Here is a 12,251-nt window from a genome sequence, read left to right as displayed (position 1 = left end):
TGCAATAGCGTTGCAGGTGCCACAGGGAACTCAGCCCCGCTGAGACAGGGGCACCGAGTACCCTCAAGTAGGCTAGTCTCTGGATGCAGGAGACCCCAGGAGAAGGGTGTAACCTCAGGGGACACAGCCTCCCCCAGCTGAGGGAGGTCCCTGGAGAGAGCTCACATATGAGCAGCCCCCCATGCAGCAGCTTGGGGCGGGGGCGAGCACCTGGGTCCCACGGGGACCATCCACTATTTGCCAGTGCTGTTCTAACTTTATCCTTTTAAAACAAATGCTTTTCATAAGAATTAACTTGGATAGGAGGAGAGGTGGATACTTTTTTAAATGACTTTGTTAAGAGCAACTTCAAATTTTTTTTTTAACGTTTATTTATTTTTTTTTGAGACAGAGAGAGACAGAGCATGAACGGGGGAGGGGGGCAGAGAGAGAGGGAGACACAGAATAGGAAGCAGGCTCCAGGCTCCGAGCCGTCAGCCCAGAGCCCGACGCGGGGCTCGAACTCACGGACCGCGAGATCGTGACCTGAGCTGAAGTCGGACGCTTAACCGACTGAGCCACCCAGGCGCCCCTGTTAAGAGCAACTTTAGAGTTATAGTGCGTTTGAGAGGAAGGAACAGAGACTTCCCACCCACCCCTGTGCACATACCTCGTGGCCTCCTCCGTCACCGCCATCACTCATCGGCGTGCTACATTTTTCACCAAGGATACGCCTATATTGACCCATCATGGTCACCTAACGTCCGTAGTTTACGTAAGGGGTAAGGGGTCACTCTTGGTGTTGTACATTCTTTGGGTTTGGACAAATGTACAGTGACATATATCCATCCTTCAAGAATCATACACAGTATCTTCACGGCCCTAAAAAGGATACGTGTTCTTAGCCAGCCATTTCCTTCCAGACGTGCGCATCTCCTAACGCTGACCTACCGTTGGAATATAGATAATAGTATTTTCTTTCTCCAAGATGCATTTTTTCCGTTTTCTCTTTTACTTTTTATGTTTACAGTTTTATTTATTAATTTTGAGAGAGTGAGAGTGCAGAGAGGGGAGGGGCAGAGAGAGAAAGGGAGAGGGAGAAAAATCCCAAGCAGCCTCTGCACTGTCAGTGCGGAGCCCGATGTGGGGCTCGAAGCCACGAACCGCGAGATCATGACCTGAGCCAAAACCAAGAGTTAGACACTTCACTGACCGAGCCATGCAGGCACCCTTCTGTGATGCGGTTTTTAAATCAGTAGATTTTATTTGGTAATATGTTGAAATAACATTTCTCTTATGTCTATATTCTTTATAAGAGTCCTAGAAATCTTATATGCAACCAACCATTTTTAGCTCTCTAAGGGAAATATATGTCTTCATTAAAGAAGCTTTTTATTAAACAATTATGTGCTTGGCATGTTGCTAGAGATATAGCCCCAAGGAGGTCACTCAATGATCCCGGTTGTTAGCACAAATAATGTAACATGTGGTGTGTGTAATAACGGAAGAATAAAGTGATTTTGGAACAGAGTCTGGAGCAACTGGGAGTGAGGGAGTCAGGAAAAGACTTTACAGAGGAGAAAACGTGAATGTGCAGGAATCAAGATGGCGGGAAGGAAGGGTGGCATGGGAGGAACACAGAGGAGGAGTTTGTGTTTGGCAGGTTTGGGGAGCAGTGAGACATTTCACTGTGTCTGGAATCGGTGTTTTAAGTGCATCTGGGGAAGGGGGCTGGGAGGTGATGTTTAGTTCCTAGCTGCTACCCCCAAAACTTCTCTAACAGTTTTCTCATATTTTGTAGAATTCCAGTGGAGAAGAGAATTTCAACCCACTTAAACGATTCTCTAGCGTGTTCAGCGGCGGCCTGGGAGACACGTTGGCTCCAGGCTTTGTCCTCATCCTACAGGTCTTCCAGCCCCTCAGAAGGGCGCTGTTGTGTTCCTAGGTGGGACTCTGGCGTCACGTGACTAACCACCTCTCCTATCTCCCGGTAGTTGCTCAAACTGGTTTCCCAGCGAGGAAAGGGATTTTTTTTTTGCAGGCCTGGGAAGCATGTGAGTCAGCCCCTGGTGTTGTGTGACTGTGGACTGAAGGGAAAGCCCCAGCTGGGTGGTTTCGACCAGACCGACTCCCCTTGGCTTCCTGTAGCACGCGAGCTATAATAATGACAGCTGCCTTCCATGGAGCACCTTTAAGTGGGCGCTTTACACACGCCATCTTGCTTTGTCCTCAACATGGTAGTGCGAGGCGATGGTCTAATCCTCATCTGGATGATGACGCAATGGAAACTCAGATGTTAAGTAATCTATTTGGTGCCTAAGAGCCAGAAAATGGTACTGCGTTATGCATTTGTGTCTTTCCGTGAGTGAGAATTGGAAGGGCTGCTTTAGTAGACATCTAACTAGACAGCTCAGCAGCCCTTTACCAGTTGATAGCTCCAAAGGAGGAGAAGTTCTGGCCCCTGTTCGATACTCCATAGAGAACACGTTTATCCGTAGCCCTGGTGGTAAAGGGGAGTCCCTCAAGTAGGTGGGAAATGGAGATTAATCACCTATGGAGAGATGCTTCCTCACAAAAACTCTGTGAAGTAGTCCCTTATCCCCATCTTGCAGATAGAAAGACTGAGGACACACAGCCAGTAGGCACTAGAGTTGGAATTCTAACCCAGGACTGGGGACTCCAACGTCTCCTGTGCGTAACCACTCCGCTAGAAGGCCAGCAGGGAAACTTGGTGTTCCTGCTACCAGCTGGGCGAGCAGAGCCACTGACGAATCACGGAGGGAGCAAAACGTGTTTTATTTGCCCTACCCGCCTTCTAGCAGGCTCCACACCCGTTTCCACCTCCTGTGCCTGAGCACCCAATAGTGTCGCGTTACTCTTTGGCCAGCCGGAGGGGAACGCCGTGCCCCAACTGAGTATATCGGACAGGTTGGCCTATATTTTGAAAGGAATCTCTACTTAAAATTGACAACCCCCACAACCTATCCACCAGAAAATTCCTCTTGTCTCTATTTTCTTTTTTGTTTTTAACGTTATTTTTTTGTTTTCAGAGACGGAAAGAGAGAGTGAGAAAGAGAGAGCAGGGGAGGGGCAGAGAGAGAGACACAGAAACAGAAGCAGGCTCCAGGCTCCGTGCTGTCAGCACAGAGCCCAACGCGGGGCTCGAACCCACAAGCCGTGGGATCATGACCTGAGTGCACATTGGACACCTAACCAGCCGAGTCACCCAGGTGCCCCTCTTGTCCCCATTTTCAAAATGTATCCAGAAATTGACAACCCCTTACTGCCTTGGTCACTGCCAGTTTGGTCCATCATCTCACACCTGGATTAATACGATGGTCTCCTTGCCAGTCTCCCACTTCACTTCCGCCTTTGCTCCTGCACGGAAAATGTCTGCAGTCCCCGACAGCCACGTGTGACAAATGGCTTTCCTATCGTCTTTTATCATTACAGCAGACGGAGTGATCCTTTTAAAATCAGAATCAGGTCGCGTCTGCTCCAGGCTTCTCATGGCTCGTTTCAGAGTAAAAGTGAAATTTACAACGGCGTGCACGTGCCTGCTGATGTGGCCCCAGTTACCTCTCCTTGTTGCCCTTCTCTTCTCCTCATCCCCTCCCTTTCTCTCCTTCACTCATGTGTCTCCACACTGCCACGTGCTGTTATTTGATAGTGCCGAGCATAATCCCACCTCAGGACCTTTGCACGTGCTATGGTCTCTGTTGAAGAGCTTTTTCTCCAGAGATGCTTAGGGCTTCCTTATTCACCTCATTCAATTCTCTGTTCAATTCTCTGTTGCACCTTGATGAAGAAGCCCCTCTGGCCGCTCGATTTAAATAGTCCATAGTCCCCATTGCTGCCTCACACTCTCTATTCCTCTACCCTACTTTGACTATCTCCATAGCAACTGAAGGGTTATATATAAGTTTGCTTATGTGTATATTTAGCTTTATGAATATAGGAAATCTGTGTTAGTTTCTGAAGCATTTCCAGAATAACAACAACAACAACAAAAACTAGGCCACATCTCCAGCATGTGGGTACACGTTGGATGCTCAACAAATATTTGCTGAAAGAATAGTGAAGTCGCAGATGAAATAAGGTGTCGATGGCTGTATCGTATTGCTGAGATATTTGCTTTTTATTTAAAGTTTACACAGAGGCACTTTCATCTGAAGAAATGGATGATGAACACTCAGATACTTTCTTTTGTAAGTAAGGAAAATATTTTTGGTGGGGAGGCCTCTCAAATTACAGCGTGCCAGAGAAATTCTTTTCTTGTTACCTGCCAGCTGGACTCAGGGGGTGAATCAGCGATGGAATCTTAGATCTAATAGTGCGGTCCGATGGAACTTCCTGTGACAAGAGAGAGATTTTTTACTTGCACTTTTTTTTTTAACGTTTATTTATTTTTGAGACAGGGAGAGACAGCATGAACGGGGGAGGGTCAGAGAGAGGGAGACACAGAATCTGAAACAGGCTCCAGGCTCCGAGCGGTCAGCACAGAGCCCGACGCGGGGCTCGAACTCACGGACCGCGAGATCGTGACCTGAGCCGAAGTCGGCCGCGTAACCGACTGAGCCACCCAGGCGCCCCTTTACTTGCACTTTTTAACAGGGTAGCCACAAGCCACATGTAACTGTTGAGCACTTGAAATACGGCTAGTGTGACCAAGAAACTGAATTTTCTATTTTATTTTTTAACAACTCGGGGAGCTGAGTCTAGAGGATGACCAGTAGTGGGCTCTGAAGAGAAGAACCAGGGGGCTCCCTGCAGGCTTTGTGAGAAACCTCAGCCCCACCTTCCCTGATGGTATACACCAGGCCAGTAACATTGACCTTGCAGCTTCCACCAAGGTCTAAGAGGAACTGAGACGACATGATTCCTTTTTCTTTTTGTTTTTTTTTTAAATTTTTTTAAATGTTCATTTATTTTTGAGAGAGAGAGACAGGGAGTGAGCAGGGGAGGGGCAGAGACAGAGGGAGACACAGAATCCAAAGCGGGCTCCAGGCTCCGAGCCGTCAGCGCAGAGCCTGATGCGGGGCTCGAACTCACAAACCGTGAGATTGTGACCTGAGCCGAAGTCGGGTGCTTAACCGACTGAGCCACCCAGGCGCCCCATTTTCTTTAACTGACTAGTCGTCTCATATCAAGTTCTGAAAGTTCAGTATATACTCTCCAAGAGTCTCACTACCCTATTAAGATAGCATCTTCTCTCTGTTGTCAAGAATAGGAAACTGATTCACAGCATGACTGTCATGAGCTGAAGCCTCAAAATGATTCATAGAAGATGTAAGGCTAGACTTAGCAAGATACCAACCCTTGCTCCCTTAGCAGGTGAGTGGGTCAGTGACTCAAGTTCAAACCTACAAGAACCTGGGGGTAATAATTAGAGCATTGATGGTTGGGTGGGGGTGGAGCCTCGGTGGCTCAGTCAGTTAAGCATCCAACTCTTGATTTTGGATCGGGTCACGATCTCACGGTTCGTGGGATTGAACTCCACATCGGTCTCTGTGCTGATAGCTCTGAGCCTGCTTGGGATTCTCTCTCCCCTCCCCCTTCTCTGCCCCTCCCCTGCCCTCTCTCTCTCAAAATAAATCAATAAACTTAAAAAAAAATTAAGAGCACTGATGATGTGCTATAGAGCGTTCCAAGTGGTTTCCATCGTGAAGTACATCCCGGCATTTCCTCTTTCATAAGTTAAGAGATTGAGATACAGAGAAGTCAGGTTTGCCAAAGATGACACACACTGTGGAAAAATAATAAATGTTGTTGTTTTAAAAGCTGCTACATTCCGGACAGCTTTGTTAGGCAGCACTAGCTAACTGATATCGGAGCTTTCGGGACTCCGGCCATGGCAGGATCTTTCACCAAAGATGACCCAGCAGGTAAAGGCTGAGTGAGGACTTAAACCCAGCAGTAGGATGGGCTGCCCAGGGCGCTCCGTTACGTCTCATGTGGCACCATCTGGGAGGGCACACGTGGCCTCTATTCCCCCTCCCGTCATCCACCTTGCACAGCTTCGACCACGCGCTCGTTCCCACTCACAGCCTCGCTGTGTGTCATACACCCAGAGCAAGTCTTTCTTCTTTTTCTGCCATCAATACCTGCCCTTCTTCCTGCCAGTAAGTGGCTCAAAGAAGAATCACAGAATATCGAAATGTGTCAAGGCCATTAGCGTACAAGAAAGAGTTGTGGTTTTCTCAGTGGGAAGATCACCACCAGACTGGGCTGATGGGGACTGAGGGGCAGTTGGAAGACGTGTAGTCTAAAGATGGCCATTAGATCATGAGATAGCAGATCTTATCGAGACTGGGACCTGGACCTTGGAGCCAAAGGATTGGATGAGAAGCAGGATGCTACAGGGTCCCCCCAGAAGGCGTCAGCATCAGGAAGCTTCTGCATAACAGAACACCCAAAAGCTCAGCAGCTTTGTTATTTTGCACAGTTCTGAGGGTTGACTGAGTGGCTCTTGTCTGGGCTTGCCCAGGCTAGGGTGGTAGACTCATATGTCTGGGGCCTCGGCTGGAAGAGTTGAGATGATGGAGGCCTTTCTCCACACGGTTTCTCATTCTCAAGGAAGCAAGCCAAGACTTGCTAACAGACAAGCTGCTGACAGCAGCAAGAGAAGGTGAATCTCGATGTACGAGCACTTTTCAAACCTCTGCTTGGATCACGTGTGCTAATGTCCAATTGGCTAACGCAAGTCACCAGGCCAAGTCCAGATTCCAGGGATGGAGACACAGTCTCTTGATGGGAGGGAGGAGCTGCAAAGCCACACTGCAAAAAAAAAAAGGGGGGGGGCCCGCAGTGTCCCCGGGGGAAAGAATGTGCAGGCAGCTTACAATCTACCGCGGTTTCTGAGCTCAACGGTCATTTCCGAGTACTACCCAGGACGTGTTGGAGATGTTGTCACCTTCTGATTTCTTTACCATGGAACCATTTTTGCCTAAAGGGGAAAATAGAAATCACACCTCGAATCTGAAATACAGCAACTCTGGAATGATAGCTCAGCTTGATGGGAGAAGGTTTGGGTGGAGGTATAGAGAAAGGCGCTGCATCGTGGTAGTCTTAGAGAAAATTCCAAAGAATCCCAAATTCGGTAAACTTGGCAAGACCAGTTCCTAGTAGTATCTTTTATTTTGAATGTTTATTTATTTTTGAGACACAGAGAGAGAGACAGAGTGCCAGCAGGGGAGAGGCAGAGAGAGACAGAGACACAGAATCCGAAGCAGGCTCCAGGCTCCGAGCTGTCAGCACAGAGCCTGACGTGGGGCTCGAACCCACGAGCCGCGAGATCATGACCTGAGCCGAAGGCAGACGCCTACCCGACGGAGCCACCCAGGAGCCCCTAGTTGCTAGTAGTAACTCTAAGAATTGCGATAGTTCAGGGATATCCGATTGGTTCAGTTGGTATAGCCTGTAGCTCTTGTTCTGTGGGTCATGAGTTTGAGCCCCATGTTGGGTGTATAGATTGCTTAAATAAATAAATGTAAAAAAAAAATACAACAGTTCAGTCCTCTGGGTTGAAAGAGAATGAAATCCCTGAGTGAGTCTGCTGATTGGGTTATGATGAACATTCCAGTTAATTTATCTGTGAGGCCAAACCCCCTCTTCTTATCTAACTTCTCCTGACCCTATAACCCCTGTAGTGCTCTAGGGACTATGTGACCCCATCTCCCCGTCTGTAGCTGACTGTCAGAGGTAGATGCCTGATACACAGCCTGGTCCATATGTGGCTGAGCAACGAAGAAACTGAACCAAGAAACACAGAAGTTTGGGCATATAAGAGGGACATTTGAATGACAGTGGTGGAGAGCTCCGTCGGGACCATGGCAAGAAAAGTGTAGGCAAACTCAAATGAGATGAAGGCAGAAACCACACACAAGCATGATGAGAGTATTCAGAGGAGAAAATGCACTGCCCATGCAGAAATGAGCATGTCCGGATGTTTTCTTATGTCTCCCGGCCAGCTCCTCTTAGCTTTACCTTGAACATGGCTATAACGATTTATTTGTTTTTAGGTTTATTTATTTTGGGAGAGACAGAGAGACAGTGGCGGAGGGACAGAGGGAGAGAGAGAGAGAGAGAGAGAGAGAGAGAGAGAGAGAGAATCCCAAGCAGGCTCCTTGCTGTCAGCGGGGAGCCCAGTGCAGGGCTCAAGTTCTCAAACCTCGAGATCATGACCTGAGCGGAAATCAACAGTCAGACGCTTCACCAGCTAAGCCACCTGGGCACCCCGGCTATAATGATTTGATTCTAGATTCATTAGCTTTTCCGACTCTAGCACTTATGACATTGATCTGCTGTCTCAATACCCCTGTTCCAATGTTTCAAAAGACCTTGACTGGTCCAGCTCACCTTTCAAGCCAAGCCGCACAACAGCATAGCTGTTGGAAAGCCAGCCGTGGCTCCTGTCGGCCCACACGAGCGAAACACGGTCCCTCCTCAAAGATGCTGCTGCTGAACAGATGAAGGCAGCCATGTCTGGTATATAACCCGGCTCACAATTTTATGCTCATGTATGCATTCACCCATACATGCATGCCTGCAAGAAGCATTTATTGAGCACCCCCTCCGCCCCAGATCCTTCTCTGAATTTCCAAACACCCGCAACGTCATGATGGACTGGTAACTTCTGTCACTGGGCATGATTCCTCTCGTACAAGCAGAGCCGAAGAGAAGCGTTTGTGCATCCCCAAACCCCCGGCTCTCTCTGATGTAGTTCCCCTCTGTAGGCAGAAAGTACATTTTATAAACTGGCTGGTTGCCTCCTCCTCCAACTCATGGTATCTCAGCCTGTGTCCCGGGCCGTCACGTTAACAGCCAACTGGCGCCCATGCCCACGAGGTGGGCTTCTGGAGCCCCTTCACTTTGGCAGGCAGCTCATGGGAGCTTCCGTGGAGCCTGGAAAGAGGAACCAGAGATTCTAGCCGCGGTGCCAAGTCTGTGTGACTCCTCCTTGCCCGGCCTGCCTCAGTGCTGCTGTCGTCATTTCTTCTGTGTCTGCTCTCTCTTGCTCGTTGGTGTGAGTGACGGCTTCTCGAACAACTTCATCGGCGAAAAGAAGTCAGGAAGGGAGTGAGCTCAGTCGGGCTGGGGCCGGAGTGCTACACGGCACTCTGGGTTGCACTTAGTGCCATCCGTTCTAAACCTGCCCAGGGAGTACATTCTGGAGCCGAAGCTTCCCTAGTGTGCTGTGATGGGCAGACTAATGGTCCCCCTTAAAATGTCCACGTCCTAATTCCTGAAACCTTTGAATAGCTTACCTTACGTGGCAAAAGGGACCTTGCGACTATGCCGAAGTTAAGGAACTTCAGGTAGGGAAGATTATCCTGGATTGTCCGGGTGGCCAATGTCATCACGTGGGTCCTTACGAGAGGGAAACAGGAGGGTCAGAGTCAGGAAAGAGGTGCAATAAGGTTGGAGTGATGCTCTTTGAAGATGGAGAAGGGGTCCAGGACCCAAGGAACACAGGTGGAAAAGGCAAGGGAACAGTCTTTTCTAGAACCTATAGGAGGAACTGACACCTGGATTTTAGCCTGTAAGGCCCATTTCAGACATCTGACCTCAAGACGGTCAGATAATAAGTTGGTGCTGTTTGAAGTCATTAACGTTTGTGGGGATTTGTTACAGCAGCAACGGGAAACTAATGTGTCAGCAAAGGTGGCCGGCTGGGCACGAACACAGACATCTTTCCTCTGGTTGTGTGAGCTGAGATCTTGGTGGCCAGCAGCAGAAAACAATGCTTGCGAACACACACGGAGAAAGAGCTGGTTGATAGACTACCAGGGAGTTCACGGAATGGATGGGAAATCTGCGGATCCAGGCTTAAAACTAGACAGGACCCAAGGGAGGCCAGCCAACAGGGGTCACAGCCAAGGCTACACGACAGAGATGATTGGGTAAGCGCACTGGCCCAGGACATCACTGCTGTTGCCGTGAACGACTTCTGAATTGTCTTGGCATCATTGCGTCACTTCCTTAGAATTCAAGCACTTGGCCGCAGCATCTAGATGGCAGAGCTTGGATCACTTGCTTGGGCTCTGGCTGATGGAGTGGGAGTCCGATCTCCCCACTTTCGTTTCCACAGCGGGAGGCAGGGCACTGAATCCTGATGGTGCCAGAGAGTTTGCAGAGGCAGAGGGAAGTTTGCCCAAACATCTGATCAATTCTGAATACAGCAGCCTTCCTGAGCTGCTCTCCTATTTTCAACGCACCCCAAAGAGGTGCATTGAATTCTGAGGGTGGAAACGTAACCAGGTTCTGATGTCCAAGGGACTGAGAGCCCAGGCAGAGGGCAGATCTAAGTGGGAGACAGTGGGGGAGTGAGGTGGACACCAACGGCGGATAGGGGAACAGGCACGTTATAAAAGTCCCTTGTGGGGTGCCTGGGTGGCTCAGTCGGTTGAGCATCCGACTCTTGATCTCGGTTCAGGTCATGATCTCATGGTTTGTGGGATCGGGCCCTAAGTCAGGCTCTGTGCTGACAGCGTGGAGCCTGCTTGGGATTCTCTCTCTCTCCCTCTTTCTCTGCCCCTCTCCCACTCATGCTCATTCTCGCTCTCACTCGCTCTCACTCTCTTTCTCTCTCTCTCTCAAAAATAAATAAATTTCATTTCCCTTCCATTGTTTCTTAATATAGCCCCTGATGATTCAATTGGATCCTGCTGAAACCACAGTAAGGGCTCTTGCCCACATCCTGCCCACTCCCTCCACTCCCTCTTCCTCCTGAGGAACCTTGGTGATTCCCTGTGCGCCCACTACCCCATGCGTGACGTGTCCCCTCCACTTGTGAACCCTGACTAATAAACCATCTTTCCAATGGCCATTGTCTGAGCTGTTGGCCTCACCACACTCGAATGATCATAAAATTCATGCTTCAGGACGTTGAGTCACATTTCTGTGGGCATTGGATGAGTAAAATTTTGGTGCTGATTGAATGGTGTGCAGGTATCAGTTTTATCTGTGGCTCTGCCGATCTTGGGAAATCACAGGACAAGGGGTCTGTCTAACTAGCTCCAAAGAGGTTCGCCATCAGGCATTCCAAGTTACCGTGGGGTTTATTTCTGAGGAAGCACCAGCCTTCCAAGGAGAACCAGCACCCCTACGGAGGTAACTTCTGGTAGCAGTCTCCACCAACCAGTGGCATGGGCATCACCTGGGCACTTCTGAATCAGAATGTACATGCTACTCTGCCCCCAACAGGTGATTCTTCTCCATTCAATAGTGATCTATTAATCTGTGTTCCATGAATCCGTGATCACGTCTACAGCGTCCAGAGCAGGATGCTTGTGCATCTGACCCCACCCTCCTCACCAGCAAGGTTTGTTCTTTCTCCTGTGCTACTCTGAGCCCCAAATCTATGTCCCTGAACTCCACATCACTGCCCCATTTTGCTACAAAGGATAACAGTTACACGGTTCAGGATTTAGCGGGGTGACCCCAGTGTGTGGTCTAAGATGTTTCCTCCGGGGCAGAAGCCCCACCCATTCCCTTTGTGACTTTCTTTGTCTTCTCCTTTTTATTGCGGTAGAGTATACACAACACGAAATTTTTCATTTTAACCATTTGTAAATACATAGTTCAGTGGCACTTACGTATGGTCACATTGTGGTGCAAATATCCCCGCCGTCTATCTCCAGATCCCATGTTCTTTACCCTTCTAGCTAGAACATGACAGAGATGAATATCTCCATAGGTGGTAACGCCACAGAGGGGTTCCTACTTTCTCTGTGACTTCTAAGATCCTTGCAGAAATCTCTAATGGGCATGGGAAGCCTAGCCTAGGCCACGCCAAGAAGGTATTTCCCGAGAGATTTAACAGGAGGGTCTTCTCCTCTGATCCAGAATCTGTTCTTCAGCCGTGCCAATGCAGAATCTAATTTGTCAGAAAGTCGAGAGCAAATCTGTCTGTCGGGAATAGACATTTATCAAACCCTCGAGACTGATGGGAGATCAGATCACCGCATACCTACCCTGTGCATGAGAACTGCAAATTCTTCCCGGCCGGGGCAGGTAGACTGAAATACCACATGGAAAATGAAACGTAACCAGGAGGTGATTTGATGAGCCCATCATCAAATCAAGAGGCATTGCTAGATCTGAACATCTAATGTCCCAGCCTGCTGCTCTGTCTCCTCACGCTGACCCCAAGTCCTTGACCAAGCACTGGTTCCCCAGGACAATTCTCAGATGTCTTCTCCAAGACTTTGCCACCCTCTCTTCTCTCCTTGGGAACATTAATATCGGCAGTTAGGGTCAAGTTCTGTCCC

General features: G+C 49.0%; 2 long non-coding RNA genes across 2 annotated transcripts; one reads left to right on the top strand and one right to left on the bottom strand.

The window, feature by feature from the left end:
- Positions 1-4,096: 4,096 nt before the first annotated feature.
- Positions 4,097-9,885, bottom strand: LOC123385687. Its single transcript, XR_006598647.1, has 2 exons — positions 9,246-9,885; positions 4,097-4,332 (listed from the first exon to the last, which is right to left on the bottom strand). It is a non-coding gene; the product is annotated as an uncharacterized LOC123385687 (long non-coding RNA).
- LOC123385688 lies at positions 9,865-10,805 on the top strand. Its single transcript, XR_006598648.1, has 2 exons — positions 9,865-10,205; positions 10,622-10,805. It is a non-coding gene; the product is annotated as an uncharacterized LOC123385688 (long non-coding RNA).
- Positions 10,806-12,251: the final 1,446 nt, after the last annotated feature.

Source organism: Felis catus, chromosome B2, assembly GCF_018350175.1.
Source record: "Felis catus isolate Fca126 chromosome B2, F.catus_Fca126_mat1.0, whole genome shotgun sequence".
In the NCBI taxonomy this organism is placed as follows: Eukaryota; Metazoa; Chordata; class Mammalia; order Carnivora; family Felidae; genus Felis; species Felis catus.
This window is presented reverse-complemented; position numbering and strand designations above follow the sequence as displayed.